Below are 20,982 nucleotides of genomic sequence, written 5' to 3'. Positions count from 1 at the left end.
TTAGGAAAAATATCTTTTCTTAATAGCAGAAATCATTCTCTGGCTTGTGAGTATATAGGAAAAACTTTATAATTTATCTAAATAAAGATGCTAAATGATAGGTCTAGCGTCTCCAAAAGAACTCTTTGAAATTTATTGTGTCAAATTTTTTAAAATTCCAGGATAGCTTTTTCTTTTCCTTTTTCTAAGCTAAAATGAATAAGAAAAGCTAAGACTGATGTACAGTAAATAAATAAATAAAATCACCTTAAAGAAAGAAAACAAGGAATATTTACAGAATTTGTTTTCCCTGTAATTTTCTGAGCCTTGCATGCAGTAACTGTTGATTACGGAAACATCTGTTTGAAATCTCGGCTTTCTTCTCTGTAGCTCCTTTCCCTCCGCTTGATCCAGCAGAGAAATCACAAGTGTCTGCGTTTGACTTATCCCTTTGTTTGGCAAGGCACTCTGATCGTATACCTCATTTAGCATCGTAACGTCGCTCTTGGATGAAGAAGCAGCAGCCTTTGTTTAAAAAGAAAGTCTCTTTGATAATTAGAATTAGCGAGGGATGTATCAAAACCCCATGAAAACGCGTTACAAAGTGCAAATGCATCTTTTATTTCGACAGCGTGCCGTTTCCCACGCAGCAGAGTACCCTGCAGCCGTGGCCAGGCGCAGCCAGGCCGTGGCAGGCCGGGGACGCTGACACTGGGCACGGCCTTTGGCACAGCTTGGGCTGCTGCCGTGCCCTGCCCTAAACACCTCAGCTGGGATCGATGTTCAGTGACACTGTGTGTTGTGTTTTGTCTCCCTTACTTACACCACCAGGTGAGGCCGCTTGGGCACCCCCCATGACAGGACTCGAAGCAGAGCCGTGGCAGCGCTTCGCCGCGTCTCCTCAGCGCAGGGACTGCCAGGCCCCACAGCGCAGCCCTGCCACCGGCCGCAGGTGGGGTGCTGAGGCCTCAGCAGCACTGTGGCAGAGTCCCCCGGCTCCTCAGGGCATGGAGCCCAGCCTGGTGCTGCTCTGTGAGTGTGGACTCTGAGTAAAGGAGGTAAAGACCTCTTTCAAAGCTAGGCTTGGGGCTGACTGAGTCCCTCGTGTCGCCCGTCTCAGCGCTCAGCCTGGGCATGTGGTGTTCTCCTTGCAGCAGTGGAAATCACAGCTGCAGAGGGAGCTGGTAAAAATGATTCCAGGAATGGCATAAATGTTATGAAATGCTGTGCTTAAAAAAAAAAAAAATCAAGTCTAAGGTGGTTTAGAGTGGATACCCAAAATTAATAGGCATATTTGACCTTAATCTGTCTTCCTGGGCAAGTTTAATTATGGCAATTTCTTAACTTCAGTTCGAGCTCTTGTTTCATAGAATCATAGAATGGTTTGGGTTGGAAGTGACCTTAAAATAATCTAATGCCAACCCCCCTGCCATGAGCAGGGACCCCTGCCACTAGATCAGGTTGCCCAAAGCCCCATCCAGCCTGGCTTTAAACACTTCCACAGATGGGGCATTCACAGCTGCTCTGGGCAGCCTATTCCAGTGCCTTACCACCTTCTGAGTAAAGAATTTCTTCATTATTTCTAATTTAAACCTGGCCTTCTTGAGCTTAAAGCCATTACCCGTTGTCCTGTTGCTGTCCCCCTGACACAAAGTCCCTCCCCAGCTTTCCTGTACCCCCTCTAGGCACTGGCCGGCTGCAGTAAGGTCTGCCCAGAGCCTTCTCTTCTCCAGGCTGAACAACACCAACTCCCTCAGCCTGTCTTCATAGGAGAGGTGCTCCAGGCCCTTGGTTAGCTTTGTGGCCCTCCTCTGGACTCATTCGAATACATCCATGGCCTTGTTGTGTTGGGGTCTGCAGATTTGAATGCAGAATTCCAGGTGGGGTCTCACGAGAGCAGAGTAGAGTGGAGAATCACCTCTCGAACTGCTGGCCATGCTTCTTCGGATGCAGCCCAAGATATGGTTGACTTTCTGGGCTGCACGCATACATTTAGAAATGTTAGTGTTCTTTTAATACACGTTTTTTGTACTTAGTATCACCATGTTTCTTTGAAAATGATAATAACAATTTCCACCTACAAGAATTTACTGGAATAGAACGCCCTAAGACTTTGGACATGCTGAAAATTAATATTTCTTTCTAAATACGTGTGATTTGATGGTTAAAACCTGGTGATGCATGTGTTGATTCGCACCAACTTGAGTCCCAGCATTTCTTTTAGCCTTTATTATTTCTCTTATACAACCTAAACGGAGACGTAACAGCTATGATATCTATGTGTACTTTCAAATATGTACTTGACAGTACAAAATGTGCTAAAACATAGTCTTGTATTATTTTTATTAACTTAGGAAAAAAAAAAAAAGCCTTTTTAATTACTTTCCTTAGTCATCTGTTTGCCATATCTATGTAAGCTACTGCTATTGGTGCCTAGCTTGATGACAGTAACTTTCTGTTCCGTGCCTCAGCCATGCCAGCAGCACTGTGAGGGAGTTTTACTCTGCCCCTGCAGAGTTCCAGGTACTGTAACCTGCAAAATTGGACAGAGTTGATGACTGATGGGAAGAAAGTCTTTAGGTCAACTGCTTCTGTTTTTTTCTTAGTTGATGATAGGAAGAAATGCTTGATGTATTATTGCTGTCCTCCTTTAAAAACAAAAGTCATATGCTAGAGGAATTTACTTTAGGAAGTCTGCTTGTTGTGTAAAAATGCATTTCTGATTTGCTGGTTATTTGTAAAGAGCTGTTGTCTCTCTTATATGATATATATGATTTTACTATGTTTTACTCTTTCTCCATTTACACGAAAAAAGCTGAAAATAAGAAATTGCAGACACAAGCAGCAATTTTACATCTCTCATCTTTCACAAATTTAGCATCTTTTACTCACATGAAATCATTTCAAGTTTACTATTAAAAAGTGAAAGAAACCATTGGTGCCTTAGACTGAAGAAAGTAGATATGAGACATGCTGATGGTGTAGAAAAACTCCTTGGTTATATATATAAAAAAAAAAAATTAAACTGTTTTATTCATTCTTTCTAGGCAGCTAGTTCTGCGAGCGGGATTCTAACAGAGCAGGAGAACTCATTGCTTGAGTGCACTTACTTTAGTTCCACATCTTATCCAACTCTAGGAACTTGAACTTGTCATTATCAGACACAGAAGGTCAATGCATTAGCCATGGTACAGGCTCTTTCATGTGGCCTTTCTGAAGAGGAAAAAACAGCTTTTAATCTTTGCTTTTATAAAATACTGTGCGTACTGGGATACATCCTAACTTGTCATTTTCTCGTCTGTTTTAGTGCTGGGGGATATCTGGAGACGCTTTATGATGCCACACAGATACACACGTCTGCAAAAGGCCTAATCTGAAGTGAATCTTCTATAAATAATAAACAACAAATAGGTTCCTTTTAGTTATATTAGGCCCAAAATAGGTCATGTACATTTGTTTTAAATGCAAACGTAACAATAAAGTAAATTCCCTAGGTGGAGAATTTGATGTGTTTGTGCAGATTTTCTGGACACAGTACAAAAAAAGCCAACACCTATATTTTACCATTTAAAATATTTATATATTGTCTCCTAAGGTCCTCTGTTTGAAATACTGTTTATAATAAACACCCAGCTAAAGGACTAATAGTCACAGTGTAAACACTTGCCATTTGTTACTTAATCCCAAAGTAGTCTTTATTAACTTTCTTTTGTATGGAAACTCAGTGCTTTGTGTTATTACCAGAAAAGTTGCCATTTTTGTCAGTTCCTTCCTTCCAAATGATCTTATTTTTCCATATCTCTTAATTTAAGATGTCCTCTTCTTCAAGTCAAAACAAACTGTTACTGAATTATCTGACTGGCAAGACATATGTGCAAAATGCATTTATATTTCAGATTAACTTTCTGATAGATCGTAGCTAGTTCCTAGACTGAAGTTGTTCAATGTGCAGATATATTAATAGTAAAATGATACCCTACATGAGAGTAAATTGGTATATCGAGTAAGTCAGTACTTATGCTAAAAAAAAAAAATAGAAAAAAAAAAAAAGAAAAAAATCACTAAAAAGAGGAGTAACGAGAGGAAAATCTAGATGTGTGAATTTTCTGTAAAATTGCAGTCTTATACCTCAGGGGAGCAGGTTTTTTTTATTTTGAGGTCCACAGGGTCTTGCAGTTTCACAGGCTTCTTCTCAGGAAAGGTGATTAAGGAAGGCAAGCTTTGTGTCAGTAGGCTTTCACTCTGTTGGCTGGGCACCTCCACTGGAAATATTAATGCAGCTTTCAAATAATAATAATAAAAAAAAAAAGTCTGAGAAGACTACCCGGCAATCCTTTTAACACTCCCCCTGAATATTAGAACTAATCTGTTAAATTGTGTGGGTAACTACAATATAAAGGAAAGCATATCTGAGAAATACACAATTTATTGTGGTTGTTTGGAATTAAAATGGCTATGACACCTATTGTAATTTTCATACTATTTCTGCCTAATATAATGGTGTTTGGATTTTAATTGGAGTCTTTAAATGCTAGTATAACACAAATAATACATATAGGATATCTCACAGCAATATTAGACAAAGGTAAAATGCTAAAAATTGTAGTGCTATGTGTTTCCAGCTTATGTTCTTCTGTGGAGCTAGCTAGAATCTTAAGTTCTGCGTGTCACCCATTGTAATATACATAATTTCTGCATCCCTATTCATGTTCATCCCTGAGATGCATTGTAAAAGTGTAAATCCATCACTAGATAATTTTCAGTTCCATTATTTACAAAAATGAATAGTTAAGCAAGTCATTGTTAGTGGGATGCTATTGTTGTTTCACAGAGATAGGGACTGCCAAGGTCTTGAATGATGTACACTTGAATGTTCTTTCAAGACACTTGTACCTGTTTCATTTGGGAGGAGTTTCACTCATGTAAAATCAAACAGAAACAATTTTAGTAGCCTCTGAAAAGAGAAGAAGGGAAAATGGATATTAATGAACTGTTTAATATTCTGCTACGGAAAAGATGCAGTGATTTTGCTGTTGACACTTTTGCATGGAATTAAAGAGATCTGGTGGTTGTTTTACCCGTCTGTCTTTGTTCGTGAAAGACTTTTCAGTGTCATCAGATTTGGTTTTGTAACCTAAGAGATATTCTACCGACATGCAGACAAGTAAAAATCACTTCTTTTTCATAAAATTCATTGGTATTCAGAACGTGGGCCTTTGATGAGTTAGAAATTTTGGCTAAAGCTTTAATGAGATTTTTATTTAATGAACTTATGTCAGAAATGTGTAGGCTCCATGATTCACAATTCTGAATCTTTTTTTTTTTTTTTTCCCCAAGAATATTTCTGGCTCGTTTATTACTCAATATCTTATTGATTTGTGAGTTGAGAAGTTCACAATGAAGGTGGAACAGTTTAGAGCTATAGATCTTTCCTGCATGGTCTGCATTGACATGCTTGCTTGCTACATTCAGGTAAGCATTTGCAATTCAAGGTTATGCAGCCAGTACCATGGCAGAAGTTACGTAGGCAGCTGCAGAATCCTGTAATAGATGTGCTGTTACATCGAGTGTCTGCTGGTTCTGTAGTTCCCGTGGATTAAGACCAAATCTTGTCCGTACATCAATGCCTGCAGTGAAGCAGCAGTGGAGGGAGAAGGGCGAGGCAAGGACCGTGGAAGGCTGGGGGTGCAGGCTTCTTTGGGACCTGTCAGTACTGTTGTGGTTTTTGGCTGAACTTCTTTTGTGATGCAAAGTGGCATTGACAGTACAGTCCTTAATGTGGGAGAACTTGTGGAACGGAGCCTGTACCAGAGGGATCTGTAGAGGTGGTTGTCTCCTTTTTTTTGCGACTGTGTCTTTTTTATTAGGCAGTGCTCATCAGTGCATGTAAGTTCCCTTTAAGTTTTCAGCTGACAATACTGTAATGGCAAGAGCTTGTGTCTAGGGCTGTGTTCTCAAGAAGCTGTGCTGTGAATGTAGACAAGCAGATTTATGTACTTGCTGCATAAATGTAACTAGATAGCCAGTTGTATTTATTTCATATTTAGTAAAATATTTCATCATGTACCCGGTTGTTTCATTGCAGATGGACAAGTAATTTGGGAAGCTTTCCACAAGCTGTCATGGAATAGTCTTAGGTTTTATAGCCTCTCCTCTGCTCCTGTGCTGTGTTATTCACAGAAGTTCTCCTAACTCAGAACCGTTTGGTTCATGTCTTACCACATTTTGATAACTTAAATATGCTCTGTCATGTTAAAAATAATAGAAATATTGCAATTATTGTTGTAGATTATCCTTTATGTAAAATGGATTTTATTTTTTTTTTTCAGGGACACAACACTTAAACGTTTTGGTAGTCACTGAAAAGCAGGGGGTATATCTGTGTACAATCTTAGCAGTTACTGAAACTCTTTGAAAGCAAATTTTTTCCTGTCTGCTTTTCTCTCAACCACTTTCGGGGATTAGATTTGTGCTTATACCGTGATAGCCTATCTATTTAGGCTTCCTCGATCACTTATCTTGCTGGGTTTTGGTTTGTTTGCACTTGGACTCCTTTTCTCTTTAATGCTGTGCTTCCTTTGGCTGTGCAGGATCCGTAGCACCGTGGTAGTGGCTCAGACACCTGCCAGTGCCTGCGAGGTGAAGCCCTGACTGTGCCAGGTTAGGGATGGCTTGAGACTCGTGCGTGCAGATCCCTGCTCCGTTTTTGTGTTGGTATCTGCCTGATGGAATTGCCTCTCGTTATAAGTGACCTCTTCCTCTTGCTATACTTTTCTCTCCTTCAGTTCAGGAAACATCAGTGAAGGATAACAACGTTTTTTACAGCTAAGGTCAAAGGAGTGGGGAAATACTCGGCATCCAGCCCGGAGCAGAGAGCTCTTTGCTCTGGAGCAGAGATCTATTATGTCAGTTCTTAGTGTTAGAAATAATTCTGGATGTGAATTGAGATTAAAATGTAATATAGTTCAGTGTTTAGAGATGACAAGTCATTTTTGGTCTGCTTAAAATTGCATGGTTGACTCCAGGACCTGTGTTAGCCCATCTTATCTTGCAAACCCTGCAATCTCTTCTCCACTCTTCTAGAAAGAAACATAATGCATCTGCTACTGCTTGAAGCTTCTTTTCCAAAAATCTTTTCCAGAAAGAAGAAATTTGCTGGCTGGAAGTTTCAGTTCTTAATAGTATCTGAATATTTTAAAAGAACATTTTGGAGGCCAGAAATATGATGAATCTGTGAAAGCTTGTCTGTGTACCCCTCAAGTTTTCCTCTGGTATGTCTATTTGACATGGGTTATTTTAACATGTGACAGATGTTTGAAAGTTAAAACATTTTTTTGGGTGATCAGTTATGCCCTGATTGGCAGATTTAAAAACAAAATTAAAATATGGTTTTGACACACAAAAGGAGGAGATTGATATAATCTATATTTAGTTCCTTTTTCATATGTTTGATAATGATTGGCTCTGGGGCCTTATCTTTCTGAAAATATTAACTGGTGCTTGCTTCAGAGATATTCCTCCATCTGCAGCTTCTGTTGGTACCTCTTTTTGCACACCTGTACCTATGTATTAGGGTGCAGGAGGAAGAGGTCTGTTTGCTCGTTTTGCCATTGTTTTCCACGCACAGAAATGCCAAGTGGAGTAGCTCAGGCCCCCGCACGAGTGACTGTGTGAGAAGAGCAGGCGCAGGCCATGGGCTGTTCTTCGCACGCTGCCCATGAGCTGGGGCCAGGCGGCACCGCGGCTGCTGTCCCGGTGCCCTGACGCTGGGTGTGTGCCAGTGCCAGCACACCACAGTGTGGGACCAAACCAGTGCTGTGCCTTCCTCCCTCGTAACACACCGCTGCTTTTAGACTAGAAAGGAAGACCATGGGAGAATTTGTCCGCCAAGTAGACAAGACACCCAAGCCCTGCTAAATCTGTGATTTTCACTTTTTTTTGTGCTAGATACGTTCTGGATTTATCGTGAGCAAGAGGTGGAATTAATGCCCAGGAAGTGATTCTTCTGTCCCGTGTTACACACTCCTCCAGCCCAGAAGTCCTTCATTTTACGGTAAGAAAACCTTTCTTTTTTGTTTCCAAGCTGAGTTCTAAGTCCAAGTATTTAGAAATATTTAAATAAATTTTATGTAAAAACTGTCAATTTTTCAGCTTTCAGTCAAGCACAGTCAGGTGTGTGAATTGCGGCCACAGTTTAGAGTTTAAGACTGTAGTGCCTGGTTCAGTGAATAGCATGGTTTCAGAACAGAGCACAATGTACAAGCATTTTTAAAGGCTATGCCAGCAATGATAACTTTACCAGTAAGGATAATCCTCACAGTTTTTCTGGGACAGTTGCAACAGTAAGTGATCTGCCTGTGGTAAAGACCAAAGAAAAAGTAGGTGTGTTCTACCTAAACATGTTTTTGCAAGAAGCTTTGTTCCAGGTCTCTCACTGTCCTGAAATAGCAATTTCTAAAAATATGGGATATAAATGCAAACCTATATTTAAATATGTTGAAGCAAGTGTGTGCATTAGCTGACTTCTTGCTATTGTATTATTACTTCTTCAGTAAGTTTGCTTATGATGTAGACAGTATAATTTTATTTTGATGTATTCAAATATGCTATATTGTGTATGAGAATATAAGATTTTGTCTTCATTACCTAGTACTAAGTATGCTTTGCTTCTCGGCTCGCAGTGCTGCGGTGACCTAGTTGCATAGTTGAATTTTGGTGAAATTAATGCTGGCCAAAATAACCAATAATATTTATCTGCAAATGAATTTCTTGGGAGGGAAAAACTTAACTTCACGCTAATAGCATAGACAGATTTGTGGAATCACTGCAGCAAGTTGTAAATGATGTATGAAATGAAAAATTCCGGTCATGCACAGAACGAGTACAGCCTTTGCGGTCTATGCAGTCACTGCTGTGAGAGGTTATTTGTTCTAATACTATCTCAGAGGTGCCAACTTTTAATTTTTAAAAAAAGTCTCATGCTTGCATTTGAAAGAAGTATGTCTTTAACAGAAACAAAAATTTGTTAGAAATGATGCTGCATCACTAAATATCCTAAGGAAGTTCACTACGTTTTTGTACAGTTCTTTCTGAGCCTAAAGAATGTTTCTTTACAGTATTATGAACTGATATGATGGTGGTAAAAATGATGTCAACTTTCATAAAATAGAAGCTACCTGACAGGACATGAGATCAAAAGTCCAGTGAAGTTGTGTTTGAGGGGAATAGTGGATTTAGGAACTAGAGTGGAGGTGAGACTGGTATCATCAGTCAGGAGTCCTAGTTTTGTGGGGTCGGACGTATATTTGCATAATAAACGCAGAGTGAGATCCCTTGGGCAGTGTCAGAGACAGAATCTTTTCCTGTTTTCCTTCTAAGTCACCCTAACTTTTCTCCTTATTTATTGACATACATCTCCTGTAGGAAAATGAGATTTAAATTGAAACTTACATACGAGGATCCAAAATAACATTGTCCTAGTAAGTTTTGTATTTGTATTTCCAAGCCTTTGAGTTTGACTGTTTCCTAGCATTTGTGTCTATGTTATTCTGAAAACGTAGTCTTGAAAGTTTATCTAAGGAATATGTGCATAGGAAACTCCATACATATGAAATGCACAGTTATGTGTATGTAGTTTTAGAACTCAGTGCAAGAACTGTGCCTAGATAAGAAGGTGTTGTTCCGATAAAAGTATTTGGTATGTTCGGAAAGAGAACGCTGGAAGTTACTTTTACTTTGCTTGGAGAAATGTTTCCTTGTGACATCCTGCAGCCAAAAAATCAAACGCTGCTTAGGCTTTTTCTCAGAAAACATTAGCTTCTGCTTTTTAAAAAATAAATGTTAATCTTACCTTCTAGCTACATCTATTTACAGTTCATTATAGGCTTGTGGTTAAAGCAAAAACTATATGAACTATTTTTATCTAAATTAAAAAGAATCCATTAAAATTCTTAAAACCATGAGAAATGACAGTCTGATATCAACCAGTTTCACGGTCTCTTCATTAGTGGTCTTACTGGTCATCTGGATGCTGCCTTACTCTTGAGTCTGTTTTCATTTTTCCTATGAAATATTTCAGATAGTTGTGAAAGGGTGTTAAAAACCTGCTATGCTTCCCACTTTCACATAGCTTAGCTATGGCAAAAAAAATCTAAACATTTGGCTCAGAGCACATCCATGTCAAACACCAAATGCAGTTGTATTCTTAAAGACAAAACAAACAAAAAACCGCACACACAAAAACAAACAAACAAACAAAACACCATAATGAAGAATATTGTTTTGCTGGATGGGAACACTCTCCTTCCCTGAAATCTTTGAAAATCTCAAAGATGCAAAAGGGTTTCTGTATCATTTATGATTCATAAGTGGATCAGTGTTATTAAAATCCACAGGAGCCCTTTGTTCATCTAGTCAGTCAAAGAGCTGCCCATCAGTCACTGTTCTGTGCAGGAGCATCCTTCTGCAGGTTTCATCTGTTTTTTCAATAACCCCTTGGTGTAAAAAAAAAAAAAAAAAAAAAAAATCAGCTAATTATGCCACTGAAGTACAAAGATTATTAACTCTAGAAGACTCTTGTGCTTTAGCCTTATAGACATTCCAAAAGTGATCTCTTAAGCAAAGGAAGCAGGTTACAGTACCCTTTCTGCACTGCATATTTCCCTAATATGTATTTCCCTAGCCCTCTTACCATGTAATTTTTGTTGTGTTTATAAATTGCTAGTGGTCAGGATTTTTGCCGTTAATACTGAAAACAATTAACAATGAAAGCAAGGTAATTTAGGTTTCTTAGAAAGGAGAAAATAGCATGTGAAGAAATTGATGCACTTTCACAAATCTTGCTTTGTTATTATTTATCTTAAAATTCATATTTCTACATTGTGTTTCTGTTCTCTACAAACATGTAGTGCCTAACAGCTTTGCTGTTCTGCTGTGTTCATGCAAGAAACCTGGCTAGAAACAGAGGTTAAAAGAAGGCAGCATATAGATGACTTTTAAAGCCAGCATCTAATTTGTTTGTTTACATGATAGCCAGTACAGCCCAGTATTTCTCTCAGGTTGCATATTGCAAAAACAAAAATTCTCAGAGGGGTCAGGCGTTGGAACAGGTTCCCCAGGGAAGTGGGGGAGTCGCTGGGGAACGTGATTTAGTGGGCAATATTGGTGGTAGGTGGACGGTTGGACCAGGTGATCACAGAGGTTTTCTCCAGCCTTAATGGTTCCACGATTCTATGATTTTTCTTAGTTTCTAGAGCCCACCGTTAAATGTATGTACTGCAAAAGAGAAGTAAGAGTTGCGTGGCAATTACACAGGAGACTGTGGTAAAGTGAGCAGTGATAACATGAATAAAAGAGATAATTAGGCTTTTTTTCTCTTTCTGAAATTGTTTGACATAAATGGCTCTGCTTAGTTACTGCAAAGCATCTAATGCTCAATCCTGAAAAGGTTTTGACCAAATTTGGTTGTGTACGTTCATCTCTGAGGACCTAATAGCACTAGGAATTGTGATTTTCATTTTCTAGCATGAAAAAGTACTGTCTATAAAGGAAAACTTTTATTCTCAGTGATAGCAAATAGATTGCTTCATATTACTGTCATTTAGCTGAGCTTCTCAGAAGATGCTTCAGAACTGCCTATGGCAAAACTGACATCCTCGTGTTTGTTTTAACTGAAATGGAAAGATAGAAGTCATCTGCTGCTTAATTTCTGCTTGGATTCAAATGAAGTTTGTACAAGAAGTGTGATGTGAGTAAAGAGTTTGTGTGCTGAAAAGGACTTTATCAGACTGGATGGAAGTTACTTTTCCCTCAAAGATCAACTTTTTTATACTTCTTATTTGTAAGCCTTCTGTGAAAATCACTCGTGGGTTTCCTGAAACGGGGCTGAAGACCCTGTGCTGTGAGATGCTGATAAGAGTGAAAATTTGGGCTATTAACTAGGAAGAACTGGTTGACTCTGAAGAAGTAATAAAAATTAGGTAAAATCTGGTAGATTCTAGTAACTTTTGCTGTTGGCTGAAAGTATGCCATTGGCGACGGATGAGGGTGTCTTAGCTGACGGCATGACTGGGAGTCACCAACACGATGTGTTAGTCGACCCTAGGATGTATGAAGGAAAAGTAATTCCAGAGAGGTCAGCAAAATACTAGTGCCGTTGTGATAGCCACTGGTAAGAGCTCATCTCTTTATGGGGGGAAAATGGAGCAATGTGAAATCAGGACTGTCTTCCAGTTGGAGAATCGTGCTCAGAGCATCTCTGCATCTAATCATTTCCCAGGGCTGTAACAATTAGCAGCGAGTCAACACTTTTTTTTCCTTAACAAGGAAAGTATGGTAGGTCATTTCTCCTAATGATGCTCTCCGAATGTGTTCAATACAAATGGTTTCGTAATCTGACAAATAGGAAGAATAACATGAAGTGAAAGATTGTTGTTTTTTTTTTCTAACAAAACATGCTTGGGTTTCTATTAGACTGGTAGAAGGTGTATGAAGAAAACAGCTCTTGAACTCTTTACTAAATTGATATACTAATCAGGACAACTTTTCCCAAAAGGAAAGGGGAGTCCCATGTTGCTTGGACTCTTTCCTATTTTCCTTTTTCTGAAATAGAAGATTAGGAGGTCTCTGCACCGATGTGATAAAACGTTCCCACAAAATTGTATTGTATTGTCGCCTTGAGTTGGTGGTGAAATGAAGTTGTTCGCTTTCAGTGCTGCTTTGTTTTTGACCCCTTTTTGTGAATTCTCTGAGGAAAGAAACATATTCCCATCTTTTATAGTAATCAAATTTATCTGGCATCTCTCAGCCTCTTGCATTACTTATGCTACAGTTGGCCAGCCTTGGGAAGGCTTTAGCAGGTTTATTTATTTATTGTTCTAAAGTGAAGGTTTTTGACTTGAGGTCCCCATATAATCCTAGGGGATTCTGAGAGAAAAACTGAAAGTGCTTTCTGCCATTATTTTTATATAGTTATTATCTGTGAAACTATAAAACAAAACAAAGCACACAAAAAACACAACCCAAAAACCAAACAAAACCCACATGTCCCTTCCCCCCAGCCCCAAACATTCAGAGAGACGGGGAAAAAAACTTCTTTATCTGAGTTGTGCTGTGAATGTTTTCATTTGGCCGTGAGGGGCTCAGAGAAGCTGATGTCACTGCATTTAATTTCAGTGAGAAATAGAAGTGTTTCATAATTGTTTGTTAATGAAATTTCTTAAACATGTTTAATAGGTTTTCACGTGCCTCTGTTTCGTAAATTGCATCACAGCCTGTAAATATCAGCCAGCTGGGGCTCGTTGCTCTGAGGCTGGGGACACCTTAGTGCTTCCTGAAGGGAGAGCTGCAGCCAGCCCTGCTCTGCTGGAGCCAGGCAGTTTTGTTGTTCACATATTCCGTGTCCTGCAATTGTAAAAAGAGCCTTGTGAAAAAGAGCACTTCATGAGACCTTGCTGAAAATTCAGCATTAGCAAAACTGCCCCGTGCCGTGCTGGTTGGGGTCTTGGAATATCAAGATTTGACTGTATAAAGCAGGAAGCGCCCCATGGCATACAGCAGAGAGTAAGGGGAGTCGAAGTGCTGATACCGAGATGGGAAGCTTTTTGTGGAAAGGTAAAACGGCTGTCTTTGTGGCGGTGCTTTGACACTTGATTCTGCTGAATATAGCTGGTGGGGAAAGCAGCAGAAAGGAATTGAGAGAATTGCAGTGGGAAGGTCTGTGTGTGCTCTGCAACACGGGCTTTATCGGCTGCTCCAACACAGAACTGCTTGCCACAGATCTTCCACAGAAGGAATGAGATAAGCTACAATTAGATAATTAGTCCTGAAAAGTGTAGTTGTTTAGTAGGTTAGTGTTACTGTAAATGTTATTTGTGGAAATGCATAGGAGTGCATCCCATTTCAGATACTTTGCCTCTTTCTCCATGTGCCTACAATTTGAGGGGCTGCTTTTGCACATTGTGCAATGAACGGGGCATCTTCAGTCATCACAACTCTGGTCTTGATCTTTGCTAGATTTAAAAACCAGCACAGCTTGTCTAAGAAGTCTCAAATATTTAACTCATCTTTGGAACAGTTTGGAAGATATGACCCACAGTACTGGCTGTTATCATCTTGGGTAAAAAAAAAAAAAAAAAAAAAAAAGAACTATGTCTATTATACAACACAGGGTTCACTTAGAAAACATGTTGCAATAATATTAAGTTGAAATGGAAATTGAAGACAGGAGATTCAAATGTAAGACAGGCTGTCAATCAGGAAGTCAGATTGAAGAGTATCAGTTAAGGCTTGAGAATAGTGCGTTAATATTAGTCTTATGCTACAGCTCCGTGTAGCATCACCTTACTTTTTTTTTGTGGTTTAAAATAGATTCTCCAGGCTATTCTCTAAATTAGGTTTAGTCAGAGGTAAATTATCAAAAGGCAAAGAAAAGGTAGAGCTACATAAAAACAAGATTTTTGTTGAATATGCTCAGTGAGTCTTCCCGAAAACCCATTTCTTTCACTAGAATGCCTATAGACCACGTTTGACTTTGTAACAGCTTATTTTTTAACTTCTGTTTCTATTGCTGTTTTTCATCAATTTATTTCTGTATTTTAAAAAATGAAATGCTGATTATAAAGGAAATAAAGATGTAATGGGGTATCATCAATTATTTTGCTTTCAAATATGATTTATTTGACTAACAACCTTAAAAGCTTTGACTGATTTAATTTTATTTTATGCTTATGAAATCCACAGAAGGCTGACCTAGCCATCTTCCTCATCTTCTGCTTTGTAAGTCCCAAATGGTGTTTCCCCTCTGATTCTTTGATCCTATGATTTTTTATTTTTTTTTGGTAAATAAACAGCAATAGTAAGAAAATGTTCATAATACGTTTTAGATGTGCATACCAGTGTAGAGGGATTTTTATTGCAGGAGAAAAATCAAATCCTTGTCACCTAAACTGCTAATTATGTTTGATAAATGTATGGTATATATTTAATGCAAAGAGAATTTAGGAAATAATACACCTTGTGTAATTACAGCGACCGAGCTACTTCCATCAATCTAATTTTTCTGATTCAGGTTCATTTGCATTGCATTATTTTTATTAAATGAGCTTTCAATGGAAGTACTGCTCTCTGTCAAGAACAAGCATCAACTACTGAAATATTTCAACCTGCATAACTGCAGTTTGCACATCATGTGCATCATGCATGGCTGCTCCGTGGCAGCAGAAACGCATGCACGTTCACAGCAGACATGCAAACACGCACAAACGTGGCCATTTCACATAGGTAAACGTAGCAGCTGAAAAGAGGTGCCTGTACATAATGAATTTATGTACCTTTCAGTTTTTCTTTGGTTGTCTCTACAGGTATGTGTGCTTGGTTGGACCTGCAACAGTTCTTTAATGTCATCCCCAGTACAGTGGAAGGATTTGGTAGACTGGGGCGGGTTCTGCAACAGCCAAACATTGGGAAGCTGCTTTTAGTTCAGCATCAGCAGGTCCTAAGAAAAATTGTGCTTCCTCTTGTAGTGCTAGTCTGGAATGGTCTCAGTTGTCCTAACCTGATCCTATCCTCCCGTTCTTCTCATGTTTTCCAAGTAGTAATCCAATCATGTTCTGAGCACTTCCAGTGAATGGTGTGGGTTATTGCGTCTGTGTTAAAGGAATTTGCGCATTCACAGAGGAGGCTGTTCCCTCTCTCATATAGAGTTAAATACTTTTGTGATCGGGACAGGTGCGAAAAGAGAGAAAAAAGGGACTCGGTTACAGGTGTGCATAAGTTTCTGCATGAGAAATGGAATTTTTGTGTTTCTACCCGTGAATGCAAATTGTGCGACTTCACACAGTCTGCTACCTCTCTGATAGTTTTCCTCTAAACAAGAGCTGATCGTTCTGTTCCTCCCCTTCACTTCTGACACAAAACTGCTGCTGCTGATCCAACACGAGACACTTGTGATCTTAATTAGTATCCCAGTAGTATCCCAGAAATGGGGTAACTGCAGAGATAACTATCGCATCTTTCTCCTTCTGTTCTTTTATATCTTCGCACATTTTCTGTCCTTCCCATCTGTGCAGTACTTTCGTGCTGTCACAGTTTTTCACCATAATGCAGTGTTGGAAATCTCTTATCTTTTATTTAGTGAAAAAATAGGCTCTTTTCCTTCCTCTTCATTTTCCCCTGCCAACCAATTACTAAACTTCAACTTCAAAAAAAGACCCCTCCTCCTTCCATATAGACAATATATACATGAGTGTATTTGAGTGCATTATATGTACATACAGGTGTGTATATATATATATATATATATAAAAGCAAAATTTGGGAAATGTGTTTTTAGTGACAGTACTACTAACTGTTAGTGCATATGTAGTTGTAAGTTCTAGGGAAGATGAATATAAATGTAGCTTACTGTATATACAGTTTTATTTAATAATTTTCTTATTGGCCCCTGCTCTCTTCTGTGGCTAATTTTGCCTTTGTTCCTACAGAGTGGACTTGCTCTTAAAAACAGAACCTTGATATTACATTAATAATTTAAAGGATGAGAGTTGAAATAATTCAGAGCAAACATGTTTCCAAACATGAATCCTTTAATGTAGTATCCAGAGTTGTGCTCTGCTGTCAGTGTATGTGAGGTGCCGACACGTCCTGTGCAGCCATGCAGTGTCTTTCATATGTTTTTCTTTTAAATTGAGGTTGCTTTTAGGCATCTGTCTTTTGTGTTTTACATATATGGGATTTTGGGTTCACTTCTAAATATTTGCATTCATATTTATAATACATTAATTTGTTAGGTGCATTAGGAAATGTTATTTTATAAAGAAATGAAATGTTTTTGAACATCTGTAAGAGAAGCTTGCAAATCGCACTTGGTAGCAGAAGGTTGACAGGGGGTGCCTATGGAGAAGGGTGAGATTGTCTTTCAGTTCCAATCGCTTGTCTATCAATTGTCTTTATTTCTGGTGTCTCCCAGCCATAGTTCATAGTTCGTAAACTTTGGAACAGTACAAAAGATGTCCTTTGTTGTAGCTGCAGCACACAGAGAAGGAATTGCTTAGAGGGGGAAAGTAACCAGAAATGCTTTAGCTGGTCAGAGGCCTCCTAGCTGTGGGCTGCTTAGACCATGTCCTGCAGCATTATCTGTTGTTCAAATTTAGTTCGTGCTCCTAAAGGCAGAAGCTTCTAAAGCTCCATTCTTTAAATACTACCTAGCTTCTTATGTCTGGTAGTAATTTTTGTTGATGAGCCTAACTTTTCAAAAAGACCACAACAGAATTGCCACTGATAGGAGAAGAGAAGAACGTGAGGTGGTTCTTGTGGTACAGTACCGGTATTTGCCTAGGAGAGAGACAGAGAAATGTGGAACAAGAAACACAAGTAAGAGAAGTAGGAAAAAGTGGGTGATGAAGGAGAATGCAAAGCAGCAGCATTTGGGAAATGAGTGTCCGCTGGCAACATACCTGGAGGCTATTTAAAAAAATCAAACTTACCTTTGAAATATTTGAAGCACTTGCAGTTGTCAAGATGCTCAGGGAAGTGTTTTAAGTATTCCTACATTTAAAGAAAATTAAAATAAACTACTAATAGAGTGTGTCAGCTGACAGACCAGCAGTGAGCTGTCAGCTTGCAGCACTCCTGCAGCAGGACGCAGGTCTGAGAAGAAATGCAGAGACTGCACGGGGAAGGCTGTGGGTCGTGGTTGTGTTGCTCTCCTTGAAAATAAATCAGTACATCTTTGTATCTGCAAATAACATTCTTCTGAAGGTTGCACTTAGTTACACCTACCATATCAGTGTAATAGGTTAAAATCCTGCTTTGCCCTGAATCAAAGAAATGTTGATAATATAGCAAATTTACGACTTTTCCTTGTCCTAGAAATCATTGTGACTTCTCTCAGTTACTTACTTTAAATGGGGCTCTCCAAAAGAAGAAACCTTTCCTTTCGTAGTACCAAAACCACTCAGGAGCCTTGAGCACTACAGTATTAGCAGCCATTAAGGGAGTGCATAGCGTTTGAAATTTTTTTCCAAAGTGCCTGTCGTCTGTCATTTGGAAATCCATAGGGGAATAAGAATAAAATTTGGCATTTTAATTTGCCAATAGACTTTTTGTTATCATCCAAACAGTTCTGTAAATAAAATAAAGTAAATATTGTAAATCCTTAGTACTACCTTGATTATACATTCTTCTCAGGCTTGACCCTTTTCAACAGAGAAAAGTAAAACAGTTTATTTTTTCAGCATAGTTGTACTCAGTCATAGATTTGTTAAAGTTTCAACAGTTTCCTTTAAAAGGATACTGACTACAGCTTTGATTGGATATCCCATATAACTTCACTTAATGTAATGATTAATGTTAATAGATAAATGCTTTTTTCTCCTTAAAACAATTGCATTCATTAAGTACAATTCATTGGCAAGAAAGCTGTGAACTGATTGTAAACTGTGAAGTCCTGGGACTAGTTAAAAATAATTCATCCGTTCCCTATTTCTGTGTACCATGTGCATTAATTCTGGGGAAAACAAACAAACAAAAGTAAATAATTTCCATTAGTCTAATGGAAATAATGGGGTAACGGCACAGTTTCTCTGCTGTGTAATAATTATATGTTTTATTTGGAGAATAAAATAGTAGGATACTGTAAGGAACTATATATGGTTACTACTAGCGTAAACCATAATATTTATTAAAATAAGTGTTTTTCAGTTCTAAGTAGTCACCAGTAATTAAAATTAATGTTAAAATTATTGCAACAATTATTGTATTTTTTGTATGTTTGTTTTTTGCTCTTAAAACAATAATTTGCAGTAGAAGATAAAATACAGAAAATAATTCCTTATCCTGGTCAGATGGCCTATAACTACTTGAAATTTTCAGAGTTCTTAATAGCTTACAACACTTCTGCTAGCATGCATATTTGGTCATAAAATCATTACAGTTCCACTCGGCAACCTAATATATTCTCTCGGCGGTAATTAGTGCAAGTGTTTCAGTTCCCTACTGCATCAAACCAAGAAAGAGCGCTCCGCGAACTTGTCCTTGGCAGAGGGCTGCTCCAGATATTTCACAGGAACATGTAAGAAACTCCATAAAATGCAACTAATGGATTATTTCATTGATTATAGATTTTAAGGCCAGAAGGGAGTATTAAATCATATTATGTCCTGTATAACATATGCCATTAAAATTAGCCTAGTTAATTCTGTATTAAGCCTATAAACTTGCGTTTAAACAGAGTATATACTGTACTATTTCAATTTGCCTTCCTATGGATATTTCAAGACAGGAAGACTCTGTCATTTCCTTACTATTCAGTCAAATAGTAAATTGAACACCTTTTTGTTTGCGTTTGCTTAGCTTCAGCTTCCAGATGTCGGTCCTTGTTCTGGACCTTTTTGACAAGATAGACTTTTACTATCCGATACTTGCCGTACACGGAGATACCTTTATACCTATATTTTCTTTTTGATAAGCTAAATACGGGTTGCCTATAACTTACTTAAATGTGTTTTTTTAGTTTGTCAATTGGCTTTTGGTGCTGGACATCAGCACTGTTTGCAGTATTCCTATACTGGTCTCATCAATACCATACATGTATCTAGGCATGAAATCACTTTCCCATTCCTTGTTCCCACAGAGTGTTAGGGTCTCCACATTACAAAGATCTCCTGAATATTTTGTCTTCATGGTTCTGAAATCCTCTGTCTCCTTATTTCTAGGTGTAAATATTTTGTATTGAAATATTGAAAAATCTGTAATATCCCAATGGACCTGTTTTGCAGGTAGTTCATGCCGTGCTGGACCGTGAGACCATTGTTTTCTCACAGCTTTTGCCATTCCCCAAGCTTGTGTCACCCACAAGTTTTATCAGCAGTCCTGCGTACATGCTGGGAAGCATTACTTGGTGTCTTTGATTCCACTGCAAAGCAAACGAGCTGTTAAAAAAGGAAAATGTTTTACAACGTTAGAAAAAAAATAATTTGTAAGGAAAGAAAACTATAAATCAGCTTCTTAGATCATCTCCAGAGGAAAGCTTGGGAAAAATAAATGACTTTCTCAAGTTTGGGGTGTACGTTTCAAATGTGATCTGGCGATTTCATTGAATTATTTGAATTTTACTGCGAACTGTTTGATTTTATTGTACTAGTTGAAATTTTGAACTATATGGTATTTCTATTTACAAAAGCAAATGGAAGATAACAATTACATGTTATTAAGCTTCTACTTAAATTAGCTTATTGAGCACTAACAAGTGTGTTAGTAGGTGATTTAACAAATGGATTAATCACTTGTCTGCTGGTGTAGAGTCTAGAAGGCTAAAGGCACCTCAGACTTTTGCTGGTGTACATTGTTCATGTGGATGCCTCTGATTATTAAATTAATTATTTGATCAAATTCTTTCATAAAATCATGTGTGAGAAAGTGTGAACAATTGTCTTATGGTTGTTTGTTCACTTTGACCAGGAGTTGTATATCTGGCAAGAAGTCCAGCTTCTTTCAATCTAATTTTTCAGGTTGCTTAACCCTAGGTTTTACCCAGCCGACCACTAAGAAAGTAGTGTTGATTATAACCTGGATACGCTATGGATTGGTTTTTTATTTGCTTGTTTTGTACTAATCAGTAGTTTAGAGAAATGAAAATTCTAAATGTCTTAAAATTGCAGCTCTGTAAACATAATTGATATCGCCTTATAAATTAAAAGCTTTTATAACAGCTCTCTTATCTGACATAACAGTTTAATGTCTGTATTCTGGCAAACTTTATTTCATATCTATCTCTCTATATAAATTAACTGAAAATCCCTCTGAACTGTGTTGTTGGCTTTGGTACAGGGCATGAAATAATTTTTCCATCTTACCCCACCGTTCTCCGAAGGTCAGACTTTAAATTGGGCTGTTACTGTCTTGCTGCAGAGTTTCCAAGCTACGTTAATTTTTGGTCTGCCATTGATGGATGGAGCAGTTTGAATTCTGACATGCAGCAGCCTGACTGGAATGACCTGCAGAGGC

The 20,982-nt window shown here is 38.3% G+C and overlaps 1 long non-coding RNA gene across 1 annotated transcript in view; it reads left to right on the top strand.

Annotated features, from left to right (window-relative positions):
• The window catches only part of LOC106019041 (uncharacterized), a 73,515-nt gene extending 52,733 nt beyond the window's left edge, over positions 1 to 20,782 (top strand). Inside the window, exons 2-3 of the long non-coding RNA XR_001193558.5 lie at positions 7,927 to 8,032; positions 19,755 to 20,782. This is a non-coding gene — a long non-coding RNA (uncharacterized lncRNA). The remainder of the gene's footprint in view (positions 1 to 7,926; positions 8,033 to 19,754) is intronic.
• The last annotated feature ends 200 nt before the right edge of the window (positions 20,783 to 20,982 follow it).

Source organism: Anas platyrhynchos, chromosome 12 (genome assembly GCF_047663525.1).
Source record: "Anas platyrhynchos isolate ZD024472 breed Pekin duck chromosome 12, IASCAAS_PekinDuck_T2T, whole genome shotgun sequence".
Lineage (NCBI taxonomy): Eukaryota > Metazoa > Chordata > Aves > Anseriformes > Anatidae > Anas > Anas platyrhynchos.
Note: the sequence above shows the minus strand (reverse complement) of the source record. Positions and strands in the feature narration are given on the sequence as shown.